Source organism: Rhynchophorus ferrugineus, unplaced genomic scaffold (genome assembly GCF_030347505.1).
Source record: "Rhynchophorus ferrugineus isolate W39M unplaced genomic scaffold, kcgeb_rfMv2 rfM11, whole genome shotgun sequence".
Lineage (NCBI taxonomy): Eukaryota > Metazoa > Arthropoda > Insecta > Coleoptera > Curculionidae > Rhynchophorus > Rhynchophorus ferrugineus.
Genome location: NW_027472590.1, coordinates 4,349,830 through 4,359,211, shown reverse-complemented (window position 1 = coordinate 4,359,211; position 9,382 = coordinate 4,349,830). Strand labels below are relative to the sequence as shown.

General features: G+C 30.4%; 1 long non-coding RNA gene across 1 annotated transcript; it reads right to left on the bottom strand.

Annotated features, from left to right (window-relative positions):
• Positions 1 to 4,664: 4,664 nt before the first annotated feature.
• On the bottom strand, positions 4,665 to 6,072 carry LOC143204657 (uncharacterized). Its single transcript, XR_013007651.1, has 3 exons — positions 5,552 to 6,072; positions 4,989 to 5,265; positions 4,665 to 4,936 (listed from the first exon to the last, which is right to left on the bottom strand). It is a non-coding gene; the product is annotated as an uncharacterized LOC143204657 (long non-coding RNA).
• Positions 6,073 to 9,382: the final 3,310 nt, after the last annotated feature.

Below are 9,382 nucleotides of genomic sequence, written 5' to 3'. Positions count from 1 at the left end.
TTCAATATTTCCTTTATCAGGCGCAGTTTTTTTAGTTTGATCAACTTGCAATAAATAACGTTTCCATTACAAACTTCATCCGACATAATAAAGGCGCCCCTCTAGTCGGTGATATATGGTGGGCGTATTTTAAAATGATCCTTATTTATTTTCACCTGACGGATCTGAGGCTCCATCGGAATTTGGGTAATTCAAAATGTGCCTGTTTTATGTTTAACCATAAAGTATTCGCCAAAGCCCGCTTCACGTGTATAGTATATGAAAATTGAATTTTCAGTGCCTAAAAGCTTTTGCTTCTCGTTTCTCTTTATACGAAGAGCGCTGACAAGTTAGATTTACGTATGCAATTTCCTTCACGGTATTGAGGCGGCCGTAAATGCGTCCGCTGATTCTTTAACTGTTACTTATATTTCCGATATCGGTGTATTTCTTAACTATTTTTAGAAAAATTCTGACAAAAAAGACGTATATATATATAGTCGAGTAGATAAAAATGAAGAGATTCTCAATAATCTGAAATGTATCTGAACTTTAAGGGCAATATCTGTTATCTCAATTTTAAGGAAAAGTGACCTCTGTTAACACATGTTGAAACAAAAAGGCGGTTTTATTGATTACTTTATAGATATTTTTGTCCTTCTAATATTTACACTTGTTTTAATAACACTACTTGCTACTAGATGGCAGAAAGGATAAAATAGTATACGGTTTCTTTGCAGGAATTTCCGAGCTTCGAACGCCAACCACTAGAGGTGTTGATATCAATAAAATAGTTTAGTAAATAGTAGGTTGTCTATATATGTTGTCTAATTAAAATAACTGTGTGTAAAAGTGTCTTAATTTCCTTAGAATATGAAAAATCAAACTGAACATCAGAGACATTAACACCATTTTTATACCATCAATTTATTTTTTTAAAGATAATTTTGGGTACAACACATATACTTAGAATTCCCCCGTCATATTCCGATATCAGAATTTAGGGTCGCACAACGAAGAAATTATGGCAATTGTTATAAAAGTTAAAATTAAGAAACAAGAGAAACTTGACGTGAGAAAATATAATTACAATGGACAGTATGGTTTGTAAAATAAATTTTTCAAACTATACGTGAAAAAATATATAACGTGCATAGAAAATTTCAATAAATGTGAGAAAATGTAACAATAATTTAACTTTTTGCATAATTTTGCGTAATATGAAATACCATTTCTTAATTTTGTTAAATTAGATTACCTTAATACAATTTAATGTTGTAATTTAAAATTCAAAGCTACTAAAGGTAGATATTGTCCCCTGTTTGTGACTTACGTTATAGGGTACACATTTATGTAATTAAAATAATCAAATCTTTAAAAAATACAGTTTCTTATTCGTACAAATGTCAACAGTGTTGGTCCAACATAGGTTGATATTTTTCCGATTTATTTAAATCCTCCTTTATCTTATACATTAAATGAAACCGGTACGCCTCAAAAATTGTAAATATTATCAACAACTACAATGCAATTATTTTTCAACAATCGGTCTCTTAATTTCAACCAATGACAACATCTATTAACCTATTCCAGAATTATTACACTCTAACCCAAAACAGGAATTTATTAGACAGCTCTTCTGCTGCCGTTGGTTACGGAAACTTCCGTTCAGAATATATTTTAGTTGCTTTCCTTGCTACTAGATGTCTCTGAAATATAAAATCAATATATCTACATTTTATATAATTTAACCGTTATAATTTATTATAGAAATCTTCTTGCAGCAATTCTTTGTATTATTTGATGATACTTTCCAAAAAATAATGACAACAATGCCAAATAAAATCCTATTTCATAAGTTAAATAAATATATCGAATAATTAAAAATACCTTCGCCATTTTATCAAAAAAAAAAAAAAAATAAATGAAAACCCCATAAAAATTGTTGTGGTTCATATATATCATAATATTTTGTATTTGTTTAATTTAGAACGTGGTAAAACTATATCCGTGTTAATATTGAGACATTCTTTGTTTATAATATATCCAGCATTATTTAATAAGGTTTTAATGAAACATTCCAATAGTATTTTCCGAAATCACCACATTTTTCATAAAATACGCTTTTTATCTAAGCTATTTTTAATCAAATATATAATAAACCAGATACGTATGGTGTTTATTACTTTAATAATGAGTTTATTTAATTAGAGTGAGTTTAACGAAGAACAATATCATTAATTTCCAAATGTTATGTCTACAAGGTTTTAATGTTTGTTTATTCAATGAAGAATGGCCTGTATCGCATTAATTCTGTTAATTATTACATGTTCACTGTGTCGCTTCATTGTTTTAAAGAATTGGAGCATCTTTAAACTCCATTTATACGTTTATCTGAAATATGATAGAGCATTTGGGTACATCTAAATGGATATGTGTTTATTATCTAATAATTCAACGAGGTGAACACACACACACAACAATATATGTTACACAATACGTTATTTTATCCCTAAGAAGTATTTTCCTTGTTACCCAGAACACAAATAAATTGTTATTAATAAAAGAAGACCTGGTTTTAAGAGCCAAAGGAAGATATATAATGGAAATAATCCAAAATATTTTTTGTCAGCAGGGAATAGACTGCGGGATTTGTCAATAAAGGTAGTAGACCAAACAATTATTGAATAATGCGTTACCATTTTTACGAATGATAATGTTAGCACGCAAACCAAACACGTTAAAATTGATTCATCAAAATTCATTAAACTCTGTTTATTATTTATACAGAGATAATGGCAACGATATTAATCAAAACATTTCGGCAAAGTGTCTATTAATAATTTTCCCATATTTATTCGGTTAATGCTAGTCGAAAATATTTTTAATTATATGGGAATAGTAAGCAAATTATATGGACTATTGTTAATTTATTTCATTGAAAATGGTCAGTAGTTAATTGAGTAGCTATGCAACATTCAAATGTTTCGCATATAATTTAATCGAATTTAAATTTTTCGCTGTTTCGTTTTCGCCGCTATCAATAAATGATGTATTAGAATTTCAGTAAAAACCTTAAACCGTAAATATTTTAGGTTTGTCCACATCGACAGCGAGGCCGTTAAATAAGTTCATAGAACGCCATATATTTTTCAACAGTACAACAGATTATTTCTATAGCCTCTGCATGAATTTTTTCAAAGTCCTCATTATTATCCAGATCTTGGTCCTTCTAACTTCTGACTTTTCAGGCATCAAAACATTTTCTAGTGACCAGCATCATCGACAGAATATTCTTGATTTGGTTTTCTATAGCCTAATGAGATGGTTCTAAAACCATTTTATTTATAAAGCATATGCCTGAGTTACTTGAAAGTCCTCATTATTAACCAGATCTTGGTCCTTCTAACTTCTGGCTCTTCAATCATCAAAACATTTTCTAGTGACCAGTATCATCAACAGAATATGCTTGATATGGTTCTACGGTATTTTCGACATCAAAAAGCAACGTTCAATTAAAAAAAAAGTTTTTTCATGGTATTTTAAAAGCAAGAAAAAATGTAAAGAGCACCTGGAAAGGAGACAATGTTATTGGTGAGTAAGTAAGAACAATTATAGTCTATGAAATATACAAGACAATCAACGAGAGTTTAGGAAGCGAGGAAAAAATTATTTATCATTATTCTGTAAATTTTGCTACTGCTAACTATTGTATAAAAGGTTTTGAATGATAATGATATCTTACAACACTCAAAAAATACGATCCTAAGACAACAAGGACAACACGAAATTCTTTTAAACACTTTTAAACCAATCTTTTCGAAGAAAAACAAAACGGAATTAAATCTTCCAGGAGTCATTCGAACGACAATCCGTTCTAACATAACTTTATGGATAAAAAGACGCGAGAAGAAGTTTTAATAAATCGCGGAAAGGCCAACAATGGGTCACTCTATTTGTCAAGCCGACAGTTTTAAAATATTCAAACTAGAATAGTTGTCGCTGTGACAGTATGTGAGAATGAGGTTCTCATTACGTGGGTTTTAATTAAGACAAAGGGATTGAAATTACCTCTCACTGTCCCTCGCAATTAACGATATCTCTAGAGGCAAAACTCCCTTTCTAGAGATAAAACTTTGATATGAAATATAAAAATTAGTTTTGATGATATCAAAATTGTTTTGATGAAATATTTTATGATGATAATTTGAAGATGTAGATACAAATGTACTTGACAGGGCTACCAACATACATTTTACATTGTTAAAGGCGACAAGACGGTTCACCTACTGTTGCGATAGTCGCGGGCTCGAATCCTACTGGGGCATGGTCGTAAATGTACATTTTTGTGATCGTTTAATATTTGTGATTGTGCTAGGTAAGAGGGTCACGCCAGTAACCTGGCTGGGTAAAACCGGATGCCTTCTGGGATAATTTCTAAGTTAGTCACTCGCCAGTCGGTAGGCTTAATGCCGAGGACCGTTGTTCGGAGACCACGTTGAACAGTAGGTCCAGTACAGATAAACCCTCGTCGGTAAAAAGGAGACTTTAAAATATTTAAAAAATATTAGCGACTCTTATATACAATAAATCAAACAAATGAGGTCCAACCAAATACGTTATCAACAATTTTATTTACTCTAACACAAAAATAGGTCTAAATTATACACATTTGAGGATGCAGCTCTATATTGTATTTAATTACATTGTGATATTTGCCTAACAATCTTCTAAGAATATGCAACTATAACACTTCATTGTGTACTTTACAATTTCTGTGTCTAGACATGCCCTAACATATCATTTTTTTCTGTCCATTATTCAACTAGATTTCTGCTTAGTTTTTTTTTCTTTACTTGATTTCAATGATTTTATTTGGTTCATACAATGTCTGTACGTAAGTATTGGTTCAAATATCTGAAATTTCTTTCCATGAAGTTCCATGGCACAAATATGTCTGCAAAAAACTTGATAAAATTACATTATTCAATCAAATATTTGTAACATACCCTTAACCTAGTGAACTATAACCCACCGAACTATTTGATAAACCAGAAATCAGATACTTGGTATTAGCTTTTCGTAATCTAACCATTATAAAGTTTGATTGACACCTATTGAGGGCTTGAATTTAAATAATATGTTGGTTAGTATATGTGGCCAGTACTGAACATCAATATATATTGAATTAGAATCCCATTTTCTTCTGACTAGTTGGCATTCGAATTTTATAGAATTATATGCAGTCACACTATATTGAATATAATTTTGTATATTATTTGGTAACTGAAAAACAACAAATTTATTAGTAATCGACAGTAATTGAATGATAACAAATGTCTTCGACAGTGTTATCACACCAACCCTGTAGCCCTACACGAATTTTGATACACATTTTGGGATAAGTTGATGGACTGTTGTGAGTGGCGATGGAAAAAAGATCTTCTTTAACAAACATTTATCTTCTCTTATTGAGAAAAAAGACATAACGCTACCCAATAACTATGGACAAAAACTTACAGAGCAAGGCATCGTTCTTATAATAAAATCAGAACTATTTTTTGGTATTTACCGAGCTAAAGTCCATCTAATTCAGTCGAAAATCATTGCGATTTGGTTGCCGAAGCTTCGATATGGGAAAACAATTAACCATCGCATCGATTTATCTTCGCCTAATACAGTTGCGGGTGCTAAAATCGAAAATATAAATTATCTGTCGTCACGTATAGAAATATTTCCTTTGCACAAAATATTTCTAATTCTTCAAAACCTCAAAACGGCCGATTGGAAAAAGCGTCACGAACTTTGAATCCGATAACAAATAAAATATAGTAGGGACGTGGCGACCCCGGCCATAACTCATACATATACAGGGATCCCAGCAATATATGGATACTTAGGGCGTCTCGTTCGAATTTCCCATTCTGATTTTTCCGTTTTCCTTATTTTCCGGGACATTCGTCATGCAAAATGCATTATTTTATGTTTTCAATTGATACCTATTCAAATACCGCATATTTTGCTTTGATAGCTTCTTATACACGTACTTTTCTCTAAGCCTTCAGCCTATACAGAACTACATTACATGTTATATCATATAAAACAAATGAAATAAAAACTTTGAGTAGATTATTCTACAAAACTCATTTATTATTCTTTTATACTCCTTGTATAAAATGAAATTGAAAAAACTGTTGAATATTTGCTTCTGAACTTTGTCTAGACGCTTTAGATATTCTGTTCTCCTTATTCACTAGATATTATTATTCTGCATTGATAAATATGTTTTTCCTAAATGGGTAAGAGTCACAAGACACTAAGTTAAGCTACAGTAAAAGTCCTTAATATTGCCCCAAGCCTTAAGAGTATACAGAACTGTATTACACATTATATCATATAAATATTTACAAACAAAATTGTTTAATTTTTTTATTATTTAATTATTACATTGTTACTAACCTACAACTTTTTTCTATAAATAATTCATACTATTACGGCTCCCTTTTATTTAAATTTGGTCACCAAATCTGAAAAAAGGTTTTATTACATACATTTTATACATTAAAACCATAAATTTAACTACAATAATTTTATCAATTCATTTTACATCTTTCTTATACTGCTACAATCTTAAATATCTAGAATATTAAATATCTTCATTATTATTATATGACTTGTAAAGGAACTAATTGTATGAGGCATTTTTAAAAGTGCCAACTATTCTAAAATACTAGCTATTTTGATCTTTTTGTGCACCTTTTATATCTGGTAAATAATCTATTGAAATTAAAGCAAATCTGGCAATAACGCCACATAAAAAAATCGCAAAAGTGCCAATAAAAATTTGCAGTGAGTTGTTTTTTGTCCACAATATCATTCAACAATTGAAAGCAAACATATGATTCATTTTACATATTTCTTATATTTCTTATATTATTATATATCTTATAAATGAACGAATTGTATGAGGCAGTTTTAAAAGAGCCAACCATTTTAAAATACTACTTTTGATCTTTTTGTGTGCTTTATTTATGTATATTATTTACCAGAAAATAATCTACTGCAATTAAAGTAAATCTGGCAACAGTGCCACATAAAAAATCACAAAAATAGCAATCAGAACTCACCAGTGAGTTGCTGTTTCGTCAACAATAACATTCGATAGTAGGAACCGAAAGCAAACGTATATATAACGTCCTTATAGCCGGTTTCTTTCAGGCGAATCAATTAAACTCGGCAGAAAGGTGTAACTAAACCGGCTTGACAGAGACAAACCCGGTAATCATGGCAAACGAAGCGTCTCAACTGTAACAGACACTATGATTACGTCTGAGATTAACTTTACATATGGATCGACCAATGCTAATGCCTCATATCGTATCTGTGAATATAACCGACGGAATGTCTCCCGGAGACTATATTTACAATAGAGTTAATTGAATATATTATGTTCTTAATCGAGTTGCCGTATTTAGTCGTACATGGCGCAATTATCGCGCAGATAAATAGATATTTTGATCAATAGGCTAGGTTTAGTTCATAACTGTGCGCATAATATATACATTCCATGAGTAAACATTCGAAAAATCAACTGACTAAAACTAGTAAATTAACTTTTGGGAACAAAAAAGCTCTCAAGAGGATATATCGAGCGAGTTTGACTGCTTTTAATTATGTTTTTGAACAAATTTGATGTATCTCAATATGTTCGATAGACCACCTATCATAAAACAAGATATTTTATGTTTCATAGTTAAACCCACCGTCCTAGACTAATATACAAATTACGGAGCATCCAGCTTCTTGAATTTGTGGATATTTTTATCGCTTATACTTGTTGGAGGATTGCCAGGACGAGGGAAACCAATTATCAACTTCATTCTAGCCAAATATTACATTCAGGTCTTCTACAACATTTACCAAATTACTAAAAAGTATATGTTGATAATAAAAATAGGAGATTCAAGAAACAACATCATGGCCCACATTTCTTTTCTAAGAGCAATTTTAATTTAATCCAATTTCATTTTTCTGTCATGAATACTGTTATGGATGATAATTGCGAACCCTACTTGCTGAAAATTCTAAACTATTAAAATTTGACGAGAAACAATATCATCATGTTATTAAGCACCAAATGTTACATAAGTAAGGATATATTCAGTTTCGAACCTCTGTTTCGATCAGAGTTACAAGAAAAAGTTTGAAAATGTTTAAAAAATCCCGATTTTTCCTAAGTGTATATATGAAAATGTGCAAAAAAATTATAGGTCATCCAGTTAAGTTAAAAATTCGATACTTCCAGATATAGATCAATATAAAGTTAAATGTTTTTATCCCAAAAATGACTATAGTCATATCTACTGAAAATGCGAACATGCAGAATATTATCAGTTTTGAAGAACCAAATGTAACATAATACCCATATTTTCAGTACTGTATGGTGTTTAAATCAAAGTTATAAGAAAGTCTGAACACGACAAAAAAATCCTGATTCTTCCTCAGTATACATATGAAAAATGGAAATGGAATGGTGGGAAAAAATTATGAACTATCAAATGAGGTAAAACATTAATACCTTAATAATAAAAATCAGAAATAACTAAAACAAACAAAAGGATGAATTCATTACTATTGTCAATAAGTTCATTTTTTTCCATATATAGATCAAAACACAGTTAATGTCTTTACCCCAAAAATGACTATAGTCATATCTACTGACAATGCGAACATGCAGTATATTATCACGTTTTGAAGAACCAAATGTAACATAATACCGATATTTTCAGTACTGTATGTTTGTTTAAACCAAAATTATAAGGAAAACTCTAAAAATGACCAAAAATCACGATATGTCATGATTATAAATGGAAAAAGTATAAAATCAAGAGAAATTTATAAAATAGTTAGTAAGATTATAAAATTGAGTACGGAAAATATAAAATTATAATATTTAAGCATCTAATTGATATTATTTTAGTTGGTAAAAGAATATGAACAAAAAAAAACGTTGAATGTTCATGAAGAAAACTGAAGCAAAACAACTGTTCCCCAACCGACAAAGCTGAAACGGTTACGTGCACCTTTGAAGTAAATATCATGTAAATATTTAATGGCATTGCTAAACAAGAACCCCATGCTAACGATGTATTACGAAGCCATTCTCGTTGTTACCTTTAATTAAATATCAACATCTTTTACATCTTCGCCAGCAGCTTAGAGCCGCTTTAAATAACAAAGTGTAGTACAATTGTTCGCTTTACGTGCTTTTAATAGCGAAGCGGTGTAGTGCAGGCGCCACTTTCATACAAAAGGCAACTTAATTATAGATACAAAAATATGAGGAAAAAAGGTGAAAATGTCTATTCTTCATTAATATTAAAACCGTCTCTATATAATAATG